Source organism: Protobothrops mucrosquamatus, unplaced genomic scaffold (genome assembly GCF_001527695.2).
Source record: "Protobothrops mucrosquamatus isolate PMUCROS unplaced genomic scaffold, P.Mucros_1.0 scaffold2590, whole genome shotgun sequence".
Taxonomy (NCBI): domain Eukaryota; kingdom Metazoa; phylum Chordata; class Lepidosauria; order Squamata; family Viperidae; genus Protobothrops; species Protobothrops mucrosquamatus.
Window position 1 is genome coordinate 4,601 of NW_015388645.1, and position 14,912 is coordinate 19,512.

Below are 14,912 nucleotides of genomic sequence, written 5' to 3' on the forward strand. Positions count from 1 at the left end.
CTGCTTCTGTTTTTAATGAACCACTAATAGTACTATCTTTTTTAAGCGATCATGTTTTAGAACATTAGTTTGAAATTAACTTTTATACTTGCTTATCTAAACTGTATGAAGGTATCTATTAAAATCTGTCATGTTGAGTCATGCATTGTGGTGTTCCAATAGAAACCCAGTGACTTACCTACGCCTGTTCAACGGTGGGGTGCAAATAGAAAAGACTGTTTTGATTTGTGGCATTACACGGCACATGTATGCATATTAGCAACATATTAGCATATTGTATTCGTTTTATAATGTGGTTAGGTGCTATTATTTGATATGAGTGCGTGTATACCAGATAACCCTCGACTTGCAGGCATCCGTTTAGTGAGTGTTCGAAGTTACAATGGCACTGAAAAAAATGGCTTATGGCTGGTTCTCACAGGACCATTGCAACATCCCCCTAGTCATGTGATCAGGTTTCAGGCACTTGGCAACTGGCATGTATTTATCATGGTTGCACTGTCCCAGAGTCATGTGATTCCCCCTTTGTAACCTTCCCAACCAGCTTTTGACAAGCAAAATCAATGGGGGGGACAACTGCAATGGTTCACTTAACGACTATGGCAAAAAGGTTATACAATGAGGCACCACTCACTTAACTGCTTTGCTTAGCAACAGAAATTCTGGGCTCAATTGTGGTCATAAGTCAAGGATTTACCTTACTGAATTATGGAAAAGTGGTGGTGTATACCCGTATTTCACATTTTGCCCAACCCTAACCACAATCACGGGAGGCTTGCACAAATTGATCAGTTACGTTCGCAAAGTTTGTGAATTCCTGGCGCCAGGCTCAAATGTACGTTTTGCTCATTTAGCAGTTCAGCCTGTGAGGCAGGGGGGAAAAGGCACCCAGAGCATTTTGTCTGATCCTCCATGCCAGTCTGGCCAACTGCTTTTGGCTCACGCGTGATACGTTCATAACCACAGCCTGAGATGATCAAGAACGGAGGCTCCACGAAAGAAAAGGTTTATTTATACGAAGCACAAACCAACTTTCTGCGGTAGAAACACATCCTTTAGTTCAGGGGGTAGTCAACCTTGGCTCTTTTAGGACTCGTGGACTTCAACTCCCAGAATTCCTGAGCCAGCTAAGCTGGCTCAGGAATTCTGGGAATTGAAGTCCACGAGTCCTAAAAGAGCCAAGGTTGACTACCCCTGCTTTAGTTTGAGGTCCGAGTCCCTTAAGAATGGCGTAACCCCGGAGTAGCTGAACCGGGGGCGCGTCCGGAACCTCCCTCCTCCTGCCACAAAATAGTCGCCTCCGTTCATCTCTGGACTCGCTTGCGGGGGCTTCTCAGCTTCTTCAGTATCCCGCCTCACAACCGTCCTGCCGCACCATCCGTGATGTCTGTCTGTGGCGGGAAGGCAGGCGGGCGGGCGGGCGGTGGGAGGGCCTCTCAGCGGGCGGGATTGCCTCGAGTGGCCCCGCCCCGTTTTATGTCAAACACGAGGCCGGCGGCCGCTCGCTGAGAAAGGGCAGCGCGACCGGATTGGAGCTCCCGGGTAGGTAGAAACTCTCGGTCCCGCTCTTTGCCTCTTCCCATTGCAGGTGCTTCCAGCGCGCAGCGGCAGGTCGTTCCGTCGACGCCAAGAAATGCTTTCCTTTCGTGGCCAAGGAGCGGCCGGGCGGGGTGCGTGTGTGCAGAATGGGCGCCCGCGGACTGCCGGCACCTGTTGCTTTCTTGGGCTTCTCGCCCGGGAGTGGGTTGGGATCGGCTTCCCGGCAGGCTCGCTCCGAGCCCCTGAGAATAGCGCACCACTACCACCACCACCACCACGAGGTCCGTCTCCATCTCCCCTCCTAACTTAGACGGAGCGCAATTCCCTGCGCCGTCCGCTGAATAATTTACGGCTGCTAACGCCGAGAATTTTCCCCCCGAAAACGCGCCGAGAGCAGACCGCCGCGGCCGCAGCGTTGGAATTGGCGGGAAGGAAGAGGCGCTTCGGTCGTGGTGGAAGGAGAGTTTTGCAGTCCAGCTCTTCTGACCCCCTTCCCCGCACGCGTACGTTGCTGTTCTCGGAACTTGAGCTGTCTTGGAACAACGTCTCTTAATGAATCGGGCATGGGAAGCGTAATTAAAAAATGTAATGGTGGTTGGGCGGGAAAGTGGCGTGTAATATCTGTAACCTTGCAGATATCTCACCCGTTTTGGGCTAGACAAGGAAAGCCTAGTTCGCACTTTTTTAAAAAAAATCCAGTTCACACATTGCACATATTGCTTGATTTCTCTGCCTTTGATGACAGTAGCAGAACGTGTGAATTGAGTTCCTGGAGAAAGCATTGTGGAAGGGAAGGGGAAGAGCTCAATGAACAGGATGCCTGTTCTGTGTGCAAGAGGTGTGCGCAGCGTTCAGTCCTTGGCATCTCCAGGTAGTGCTAGGGCAGGGGTAGGCAACCTTGGCTCTTTTATGACTCGTGGACTTCAACTCCCAGAATTCCTGAGCCAGCTTGGCTGGCTCAGGAATTCTGGGAGTTGAAGTCCACGAGTCATAAAAGAGCCAAGGTTGCCTACCCCTGTGCTAGGGAAAGGGAAATCTGGTGAGCTACTGCTAGTTGTAAGACAACTTGGTGTGGATCCAGAGCATCCTGTAATCTAAGCTAAGGCTGGGACAGTAACATTAATATCCTAATGATAAATTTAATCACTACGGAGCAATGCAAAATCAGATGATTCATGCTCGACAGCAGGCTTGAAAGAACCCCAACGTTCATAAAAGTACAAAGTAATATGGGAGGGAGAGTCCCATATTGTAAAGACTGCATGCTTTGTTACTTAGTTGCAGGTGGGCAATGCATGGAAAATGGAGAAGAAAAAATGGAATATTGTAGGGCACCCTGGAAAAGGACATAGCTAAATGCCAAAAATTCAAGCAAGAATATTCGTTTGCTGCATTTTGTTGAAAATTCTTTTACTTTTTCTATTTAGCTGTGAATTTAGAAGATGACAGGTAGTCCTCGAATTACAACAGTTCATTTAGTGACCATTCAAAGTTACAACATCTCTGAAAAAAAGGGCTTATGGCTGTTTCTCACACTTACGTGACAACATCGTAGAGGTACCAGTACACTAGTTTTAAGTCTGCGAACCGTTGACTGAGTATAAATACTGCCAACGTCACAGGACCCCAGTACACTGGTGAAAACGTTAGAAGACTGGTCGTTTCAGTTACCCCTTCGGTCTAAGTGATTTGATTTGTTGACACAGTGATTGAATTGTTGACACCACTAAGTGAATTGTTCTGTGGCAAGAAAGATCGTAAAATGGGAAGTTCGCCTAACAAATGTTTCGCTTAGCAACAGAAATGCTATGGTCATAAATTGAAGACTGCCTGTATTGTAGAAGCTCACAGAGAGCTGTGCAAAAATAGATCAATGGTTTTGCATACTTAGTGGAGATTCCTATGTGTATAGGGGTACATGGATTAAAATTATGAATAAAAAGTCTCCAATCCTGAGTTTTTCTAACTAGTGCTTTAATCCTAGGATTCTACAAGAATTTGATGGAATTCTATGAGAGACTAATGGCAGGAATAAAGTATTACTTGAAAGAAGCCAACTTTCTATCACTATAGCTTTGCCTCTTGACCAGAGATTTTGGGAAGGTTTTGTGACAGGAAAATGTTTGGAAATCCCAGCTTTGTTAAACTTGATATCTTCAAAATATGTTGAAGCTATGTCTCCCAGAATTCCAACCTAAAACTCTTGGCAGTAAATAAAAGTTAAGTAATAGATGAAAATTAGAAAGAAGTAAATTACATTTTTAGGGGAAACAGAATAATGTTTAGTTCTTGAATGTATATGGAAATATTGACAGATCTTGCACTGTTAACAGAAATCAATTTGATCTAATTGTCAGTAATAGTCCTTTATCGTTTTAAATACAACTTGGTTCCATCTATCAATGCACATGCAAATCTGCCAGACCTGCTTCTTAAAGGATTATGGTATGTATTTTGATAGGCAGCATAAAAAAAATTATATAAACTCCAAATCCTTCCCAGCTCTGCAAGAAATCAAATGATGGGTATTGAATTTTGGGCCTTCTCCAAATATAATAAAGCTGTGCCCCAGTGTAAAGAATAATAGGTTTAACTCAGCAGCAGGGTCCCTTTTCATTGGAAACAATTTTCAGAAATTTTTTAACATCAATGATGTGTTATTAAAAATTGGAATTTTAAGGTATTTCTTTTCTATCATTATTGAAGAAAGGGAAGGGTACAAATAAAAAAAAAAATACATTAGTACTTCTTTCCCCAGCTATTCCCAGAACATCTGAAGGCACCAAAGAGACAATGCTTTATCTTATAATCTTGTGCTATTTTCTTGTAAAATGCTTGCACATGAGAGAATGGATACAGTACATGGAAAACTACATTTATTTACTGTCTTTGCAGAGTGCCCTTTGCAGAGTGTAATACATTGTGGTTTATTACATTACTTTTCATAGCAACTCCCTTGGTAAGGCTGAGAAAGTGTAAGATCATTTTTGTCAGTCTTATGGCCAAATGGAGGTCTTACCCAGATTTTCCCTGGGGTAATATTTTCTGTTTCCCAGTCTAGCTGCCCTGTGTATGTTTATATAAGGAATGAAGCTGGGAGAAAATGTAATTACTTTAAATACTGTTATATCTAATTGCAATGGGAACATGTAGATTTTTTCCTGTTTTATTTTCCATTTTAAAAAAAAAATCTGCCTGCTATTATAGTCCTTAATGAACAAGGACCCTTGTTTTTTGTATTGAGTTTCTTTTATTTAATATTTTATTTTATTTTCTGCCACTAATGAACCGGTGTTGCCTTCTACTTTCCCTGTAGGAATTCTGCTACCAGTGCACCAAACAGACACCAGCCATTCTTGGGAACAACAAGCACAGAAGGTTGGTGGATAGATAAAAAACAATGATGATGAATGAAACAATGAGTTTCATCAACACGGCTGGAACAAATCCTTCCATGCAAATATAGGAAGTCCTCAACCTATGACCACAGTTTCCATTGCTAAGCAAGATGTTAAGTACGTTTTGCCTCATCTTATGACCTTTTTTTCTCACAGTTGTAAAGCGAATCACTGCTTTACATATGCTTATTAAGCAAATCTGGCTTCCTCTTTTGACTTGTCAGAAGCCAGTTGATAAGGTTTACAAATGGTGATCATATGACCCCAGGACAGTGCAACTGTCATAAGTACATGCCAGTTGCCAAGTGCCCAAAGTTTAATCATGTGACCATGGGGACGCCGCAACGGTCTTAAATGTGAAAAATGATCATAAATCCCTTTTTTTCAGTGCTGCTGTAACTTTGAACGTGACTGGTTGTAAGTCGGGGACAATCTGTACTGATGAGCTTCCTCCTAAATTTATCATATGGTAGTTGATTAACCATCTTAAAACATTCAGTAAGATCCTTCTATGTTCATAATATCCTAAGGATCAGAGGTCCTAGAAAAACTTGTAATTTCCTTCTCTGTGGTAATTGTAAATCCCTAAGATTGTGGGAAAGTAACAAAAACCAGCAAATCCCAGGAAAATTGTATTGCTGTTACTTTCAATTCGATATATAGAAAATAACATTGGCTTGTATCTGGGGCTTCATTTGTCTCTGCAAATAAATTTGTTGGGATTTTTCTTAAAGGCAATCCTAGCTGTCCCTAGCAAGGTTGCATGAAAAAGATGCCAGAGAATTGTGGTGACACAGTTGTATTTGATTCTGTCCTTGTGCACTATTGATATTTGCATTCTTCCCCCAACATACATTTAGCAAGTTAATATGACTCTCAACAAAGAAAAGGTACATTGGCTTCTTATTATGCTGTGTTGTGCTAATGCTTTTGAAATGATGGGCAAATATTTGTTTTGCACTGTGCTAATATTGTACACAAACCTTGTTGATCTAGTCAAAAAGGAAAACTTGGTTCGTCCCACTCTATAACATTTGCAAAATTATATTCACACATAATATCACAGATATCATTAGCTGTAGAAATAGTTTTTTAGTCTCAATAGTTGTAGATATGGTTTCATGAAGAAGCTACCCTGACCCCTGCTTATTTGAGTGGGTTCATGTTGCAGCAATATAGTTAATAAAACATGTAAAGGGGTTGTACTGATTAATCATACCGCTTCGCACAAGCATGAGCATAGCTAAATGTTTAGCTATTTATTAATATGGACAAGCTCTGTGAATGGACATGGTCATGAAATAAATAGGGAGCTAGGTTAGCCTGCACGGTCCCAAGGTCTTCACCTGCTTACTTAAAATTAATAACTGTGATGGAACAATCTTCTGTAAGAGATTCATCTGATTTATGGAAGAACAGAAGTAGGAAAATACTTTGTACTGACTGCAAATTGAAGTCTATTAGATACATTCATGTATTGCATAATGGGGATGGGGGAAAAAAGCTTAGCTGCCAGAAAACTGGGTGGAACTCCAACATTTTTTCTTTTCCAGTATTATCTAGGCTCATGTTCTTAAAACGCAAACTCTGAGATGGGTAGAATTTGTCACTTGGACTATCCGTCTGGGATGATCATTCAGTAATGCGACCTGTGTTCTCAGTAGGTCTCAGGACATTTGGAAAAAGGCATGACAGGGAAGGAAAACCAATATGATTGTGGTTTTCCATCCTGCAGTGTCCTATAAAAGGTATTTTGTATTGCAAAAGTTCTATTAATCTTTCCTCATTAGCCTATAAGATTATAGGTAGAATCTACACTACACTGAAGTTTCAGGGAGGAACTACCTTCAAAAAATGTATGTAGCAATGCATTCTTGTTTCAGCAAGCTTTGCCTTTCAGATTTAAGGAAGGGAGAGTTGGCCTGTATCCCTGGACTTCACAAATGGGAAAGCCATCAAATCCGAAGCTGTCTGTAATCAACTCTGGAGGCCCTTCTTAGTTACTATTTATTACACTGTAGCAACTTTCACACCACTTCAATCTGGTTGACCCTTATGAAAGTATTAGCACACTCAGTATGAACCAAAACAACACAGTAACAACCAATTTAATACATTGAAATTGTACTCTTGGCAACACATCTCAACCGAGGGAATAACTAGTGAATCATCTTCAGTCATGCCCAGAAGGCTCTAAAAACATAGATCTTCACAAACCTCTGTTAACCCGTGATGGAAGAGATTCCTCCTGCCTCCAAGACAAGCTATTTCCGAGAAAAGGAGCCCCCACAGAAAACTGTCCATTTGCTTCCCTAAGGGACCCCGTTAGGGACTTTTTATTTGCTCATTTGAAAAAAGAGATTCTGTTTGGACTAGACGGTTTTGAAGATTCTATGTTGCTTGATTAGGGCAGGGGTAGGCAACCTTGGCTCTTTTATGACTCGTGGATTTCAACTCCCAGAATTCCTGAGCCAGCCATGCTGGCTCAGGAATTCTGGGAGTTGAAAACCACGAGTCATAAAAGAGCCAAGGTTGCCTACCCCGGCTTAGGGAAATCAGTTAAGCAACGGGCCAAGAGATCCTTCTTGTCCTAAATTTCTACAAGTCATGTTAGCATTAAAAAGGTATTTTAGCAGTTGTGTAGCTTAGCTATCTTTCAACACTATTATGCTGGTTGGTATTTTTATAATCCTTTTAAAGAAGGTTTGTAAGAAATAAAAGATTTTTTTGAAAAAAAAAAACCTGGAAAATGCCTTGCAAGGTTATAAATATTTTAAATAAATAAATATGCTTCTATTTAACACATACTTGCAATTATTTTGGGAGGGGCGGGGGCGGCAGTTGTTTCCAACACTGGGCTGAGTTGATTGCCTTCCAGCATTGATTCTAAAAACAGATGATATAAGTGCCAGAAATTCCTTTTGACTTGTATTAGCTTAGAATTATTAGAAACCACAATAGTTATTACAGTATTGTTGTTTCCAACTGAATAGCCTCCATTCCTGGTCAGTTGTATGACATTTTTCTCTGGAGGCTTACTCCCACTTCATTTCTTGGGAATGTTTTCTTTCTAATTGCTTGTGATGCTGACTCACATTTAACCTAACACAGAAACAAAAGACAATAAAAACATAGGGCAGACTTTCTAAACAAGATGGCGTCCAGGTTCCAGGTTGGAACTGCAATTCAGACTTCCCAGCTCTGCACTAATTGGGAATCCTAGAATTCTCAGCACCAAGACATTATTAGTCTAATGAAGAGAAGGACTAGGGGTGACATGATAGCAGTTTTCCAATATTTGAGGAGGAGGTCAACATATTCAAAGCACCTGAGGTCCGGACAAGAAGTAAGAGTTGGAAACTTATCGAAACTTATCAAAAAGAAATCCAATCTAGATCAGTGGAACAATCTGCCTCCAGAAGTTGTGAATGCTCCAATGCTGGACGTTTTTTAAGAAGAGATTGGACAACCATTTGTTTGAAATGTTAAAGGGTCTCCTGCCTGAGCAGGAGGTTGGAATAGAAGATCTCCAAGGTCCCTCCCAACTCTTGTTATTTTGTATTCTGTATTTAGATACTGTCAAGTTGGAGAACGCTGGCATATGCTGAAAGCCAGGACATTGTTTTAGGAGTTGGCTATTGAAGCTGATTGAGCTGGATTTTTTTCTTGGCATGGAATATGTGGTCTATATTGATTTGGCAAGATCATATTAGGACAGGGGCCTCCAAAGTTGGCAATTTTAAGACTTGTGGACTTCAATTCCCAAAATTTCTCAGACAGCCATGCTAGCTGGGGAATTCTGGGACTTGAAGTCCACACTAAGACGTTTGCCAAGTTTGAAGACCCCTGCAGACCTTCACCCTAGTGGTGGAAATACTTTTAAATACAGATTGTTGGGGCAAGGAGCCAGGATGCTTCTGATCATGCAGAAAATGCCAGGACACCATGGACGTGGCTAGTCTTCAGTTTCAGCATGCTTATCCAGGGAGAGGAAGGGTTCTCTCAATTGGCAGTGGAAACAAAACTAAGCTTTGAGATCTTCTATTTGATCACCACCTGTGCACTACACAAAGTGCAACCAGAGATAATGGCAAATGCATGAGTGACCACAGTCTTTTCTAAGAAATCAGGCATCATGTATATATTTCTGCTAGATTAGCCAGGGTTGGCTTTCTCCCATATTGATACTTACTTGAAGACCTTTTTTAAAAGATTGCTCTTGTAGAATCTATTTGAACGGAAGCCCTATTATTTCAAGTGGGATGGGAAGGATCCAGTTATCACTGATTCCCAAACTGTGTACCAATTGCCAGAGAACTCCCAGGGGGTTATTTTAAAGAAGGCAACTGTGACAGTTAAATAATTTGTGTGGCAGCTGAGCTTTAGTTATACTTTCCCTAAAAACTATTGCAGTAGTAAGGAATAAGGCTACATTGAATTTACTGTGGCCATGAATATAAAAAAGAGCCTTAAGAACTTCAGTCTGCCACTTGCTGGATTTCAGATAGTCTAGGACCATTTCTGCAGCACAGTAGTAATCCTGAACCTTCAACTTGATCTCTGACATTTTCCAGCTTCTAAATCTTTTGTTGATCACATGAGATACACCTGATTCAACAGTTAGGTTCCCTCCCTCCTTGTCACGTTCATACTAACCACACCTTAATTACTTGGCACAGCATTTGGTTAGAGTGATATTTTTCAGCTGTGTCACGTGTAGCTAATTACTGCCACCTACTCTCTTTTTCTGAGCTACGCTGCAGAGATTCCATATAAAAGAAGCACAGTGTTCCATGGAAATGTAATTGGTTTTGGTTGTACTGACAATCTCTAAAAACAAATGTCTCTTGTTAAATTAGTGAACAGAGTACAATGCTATTAATGGTTTCTAGGTATGATAGCCATATATAATCTTCAGTATCCGAGGCTGTATGTTTGTCCTCCTACCAGCTGCTTGGATCATAAATTAGAACTATTGTGTTCTTGTCTTTCTTGAAGTACATTGTGGTTATTTTCTTCTCTAATAAATCTATTAATAATTTATGCATTCTGATTCAAAACTCCAAATATTTACTATTCCTGAGAACACTTTCAGCCTGTCCAGATCTAGAAACTAGAATCCCCTGTTCCCAATCATGCTTTCAAATCAAGAATAAAATCCCCGTTAGAGTCCCAAATGTTGTTGCTAAGCTTTACTGCCTAATACGATGTGGGTAATGAACGTGGTGTATTAAACAGTCTCACATTTATAGCTGTATATGTAAATAGTGCACTCAAAATAAACAAATAATGATAAAGTTTATTTAATTATTCCAAAATGTATATATAGTTACTTGAGTGGAAAAACTTACACTGTTTTCTTTAGTAAAGCAACTGTTTGTACATTTTATGGGTAATGCCATGTGAGAGCCATTTGCTTAAAAATGATTTTTTTTTAGGAAACACATATTATAGTTAGGCAGAATTATTGCTACCTGTACTATTGTATCACCTAAGATTTATAGACAAAATATTTATGGGATATTGAGAGTAATTCCACTAAGAGCTTTTTTTACAACAATATTATTAAGAACTTCATTAATAAAATTAAAACTAATACAAACTACAAAAGATGAAAAATACAAAAGATTTTAAAAAAATAAAAAGTCAGAAAAAAGAAGCTATCCCCCATCCCAGCAAAGTATAGTAAACATCAACAGCATATCACTATCTCTTAAAATACAACCAACCATCTTGATTTTCATAAAGTTGTCAATGATTTTGGGAGAAGAGACACTAAGAATAAGAAGGATGTGGATTACCTCTTCATTCTGCATCTACAAAAGGAGCTTACTAAAGTTCCCAATGCATTTGTGAGAGTGGACCAAGAGAACATAAAAAGAAAACAGATGTCTAGATATTATCTGAGGGGACTAAAGATGGTTTTTCAGAAAGGGAAAAGAATACAGTTTAGTTGATCACAGTTAAAATAGATGAATAGAGGACTGCTAAAAGGTAATATTTGTAGCTGAGGGCTGAACTGTAGGGTCCTTCATGCTCTCTGAAGTTGGTTGTTTTCTTGCAGACATTTAATTACCAAACTAGGTAACATCATCACTGCTAGAAGGGAGTGGGGTTTACTATCATTTTATATACTAGTGGCTTGCCCTGTCAGGTTTGGTGGAAGTGGTCTTGGTGGTTCCTTGATTAGGCTGTTGTTTAGTGTAGCTTGTTTGTGTGAGTTGATTGGGACATTGTTATTCAAAATTTATCCTATGCCTATAAACAACTGCTGAAATTGTGAGCGTCACTGATGCACAGTGTTCAGTGATGAATTATAACTCTAGGGAGAAGTTTGGAGTTGCGAGCCTTTAATGAAGCTAGAGGTATTTTTCTGAAGAAATATTGTTATAATCCTTTCTAACTGAAGGGAGATAGTATGCAGAGGTTTTAGTGAAGAAGACTGGTTGAAATGAGCAGTTAAGCTAGATACATGAAACATTTGCGGTAATCCCAAAGGTGCTTTTTCCAAAAGGTAACTGGACTTTTTGTGTTTTTTTTTCTTTAAAAACATTTTGCTTCTTATTCAAAAACCTTCAGTTCTCTTCTTCAGAAGCACCTTGCGGACAATCACGACCTAGATCAGAGTTGCCCTTGGAGGTCTTCTAGTCCAACCCCCTGCTTAGGCAGGAAACCCTATCCAGGGGTAGGCAACCTTGGCTCTTTTATGATTCATGGACTTCAACTCCCAGAATTCCTGAGTCAGCCATGCTGACTCAGGAATTCTGGGAATTGAAGTCCACGAGTCATAAAAGAGCCAAGGTTGCCTACCCCTGCCCTATACTATTTCAGACAAATGGTTGTCCAATCTCTTTTTAAAAACTTCCAGAGTTGGAGCATTCACAACTTCTGGAGGCAAGTTGTTCCACTGATCTAGATTGGATTTCTTTTTGATAAGTTTCCAACTCTTACTTCTTGTCCGGACCTCACATGCTTTGAATATGTTGACCTCCTCTTCTCTATGACAGCACCTCAAATATTGGAAAACTGCTATCATGTCACCCCTAGTCCTTCTCTTCAATAGACTAATAATGTCTTGGTGCTGAGAATTCTAGAATTCCCAATTAGTGCAGAGCAATACTGTCTGGGAATTCTGAATTGCAGTTCCAATCTGGAACCTGGATGGTTTGCCCTATATTTTTATTGTCTTTTGTTTCTGTGTTAGGTTAATGTGAGTCAGTATCACAGAGTTGTGGGGGGAGGAGAGGGGATGGTTCTGCGCGTGTGGTGGGTAAGTGCATACCTGTTGCTTGTGCAAATGGAGTATGCACACATGCTCACCTGCTGCTTGGGGATGCATGTGTGCATTCATCCGCCTCTTCCGGGGCCTACCAAAGGCTCAAGGCTCAGTATGGGCCAGGTGTTGGGGACTCCTGACCTAAATGATTGAGAATCTCCATAGACACTTATGGTTATCTAATAGATTCCATTTATCTAGTTGCAAGTAGGTTTTTTTTTTAAAAAAAAATCTAGCAAGCCTTTTTCCCAGTCCTGCTACATAAGACTTATAGACACCACGGGTGACCATTAAACTATATTTTTCATTCCACTGGTGTCTCATTTCTTGATCAGATGATTTTTAAATCGCAGCAAAACATGTTCAGAAAGGCCCTAAAAAGAGAAAGAGAGAGAAAAGATATTACAGTAAAGTAGAAAAGTGTAGGAAAGGAAAATAAACTAATAGCAAAGATTTTAAAGCCACTTAAGTGCCAATTCACATTGTAGTAGTGTGATTGGCAGTTAGTGGATGTCTCTCTCATGAGTTCATATTCCACAAGGGGCCACTACTTACATCTGTAATAGAATTTCCAGTTTGAATTTCAACTTAGGTAAGCCATTCAGAAGAGGTTTTCATTAGTAAAGATAAAAGAGCACTAATTATTGACATTGTAGGAGGAGAGCCATGTTAGTCTATGGTAGCTACTGTATGTAAAAATCAGGAGGAGTCTAGCTTTGTATGACTGAATGATCCCAGTTCCATTCTATATACGGTATCTTCCAGTCCATGTACCCCCTCTATCCTTGACTGGGGTTATTTTAAATCGGGGTGGGGAACCTTGGCTCTTTTATGACTTGTGGACCTCAACTCCCTGAATTCCACAAGTCATAAAAGAGCCAAGGTTCCCCACCTCTGATCTAGATTATGTGAAATCAGGGTAAGAACTGTTCAACTTCCATAATGCACAGGGCAGTAGATCACAGTCTTTTTCTTGGAAAATCTTTGTGTTGATTGTTCTGAAATTTTCCAGCTCTACTGGTGGAGAAAAACACAAAATGCAGTACACTCAGCCAAGATTTGTTATGGTTACCTAGCTTTTATTTGTTGCATTATTCCTGCAGGTTGTTGATATTGTATAAAGGTGAGTGTCAGAGCCCACTAGGGGCCAGGATGCAAGCAATCAATTTAGGTGTCCAGGTCAAAGTGCTTTTCAGTTCAGTGATAATCAGGGCTGGGTAAATATATTCCAGAGCAGGCGCAAATCTAATTCCAAAAGCAACAACTGAAAGGGAGTTTTGCTTCATCCAAGGTAAGTGAACCAACCCCCAAAAGAATAAACTTGTAATTTGGCAAAATCTCCTTGCAACAAAATGAGGTCATGTTAACATTTTATACAAGGCATAAAATGCTGCCTTTTATAAATAGTGAGAGTTGGATTGATTCTTGGGATTTAATTTGCAGCCAGTTGGCACCCATCAAAGTTTGCAGATTGAATAACTGCCAACATGGTTCTGGTGATATAGAAGATAATGTTTTAGAGTCTGGCTATTGTGGGCTCTTCTTCAGCATGCACCTTATAACTACATGTTACATCATTTGTGAAAGAAAATGGCAGATTTAAACAACTTTTAATACTCTTTTATTTATGAATGCACACAGCTTAAATTGAGATAAAGCAGGCACTGCTAGACAGTACTTTCTATTTTGTCCATGCTTAGATGCAGTGCTATACCCCTAAAGGGCCTCCAGATAACCCACTTTTCTTCAAGCATTTTCTCATTACCTCTGTCTATGCTAAGCTGTTGTGTATCCATATATGCCTTGTGTTGATAGTAGTGAGCATGTAGATCTATCAGGTTATCTCACATCTTTCATCCATCTTTCCTCTCCTTTTTATCAGATAATTTGCTTTATTATTGTCCAATTAGTCAAAATTTAAAGCTATGTTAGAGCCACTGTACATATGGACTGCTTAAAACTGGAGTATCACTGTGGCAGCCAAAGTATATAAAAGCCTGCATTTCCTACTCTTTAGTGGTGATTTCCTGCCATCTAATAGAATTTTGCAGCTCATATGTGATAGTTCTGAGAGTATGTTAGTGGTTAAGGCACTGGATTAGTAGTAGGATGATCCAGATTCAAGTCATCCCTTAGGCACAAAAACCAGCTTAACCTTCAACCAGTCAGTTTCTCTCAGCCTCGAATCAGCATCAGGTTGAGGAACCAACCCTTTATCACATCTTTCATTGATGAGACATTGCTGTGTGAACCAAGCAAGCACAGTGCAACCAAATGGGACAAAATACTAAGAAAGTCCTAAGTTCTGCTTGGTCTGCTATTTTGTCATGATCCAGTCAGCCATCATTATTCTTGAACTTTCTGAGGAAAATATGTACATCAGCAAACACATCAACTTAGTCTGAAGAAATAGATGTGGTGATACACAAAGGTGTGGCTTGAAAGGAGGTATTTCTGCTTTAAAGTTGTAGAGAGGGCTGTGGAACCAGACTTTTGGATAATTAATCTTCCATGGAGGTATCACTGTTGCATACTGATGATGGCGGTCTTCTGGAAATAGCTCCGAGATGCGGAGCCCGAAAATGGCGAGAGGGGGAGCTTGGAAAGCTCCCCGAAGGCCCGGAGTTCCACTCCCATGTGGGTGCCTCTCCCGGTGAGCCCCGGACTGGATACGGGACGTTTGGGGGCGCGGGGGGCGC

General features: G+C 40.4%; 1 protein-coding gene across 1 annotated transcript in view; it reads left to right on the forward strand.

Annotated features, from left to right (window-relative positions):
- The first annotated feature begins 1,513 nt into the window (after positions 1 to 1,513).
- Positions 1,514 to 14,912, forward strand: part of SLC29A1 (solute carrier family 29 member 1 (Augustine blood group)) — a 58,744-nt gene continuing 45,345 nt past the window's right edge. The window contains exons 1-2 of the mRNA XM_015825307.1: positions 1,514 to 1,542; positions 4,856 to 4,917. The gene's annotated coding sequence lies outside the window, so the exon portion shown is untranslated. The remainder of the gene's footprint in view (positions 1,543 to 4,855; positions 4,918 to 14,912) is intronic.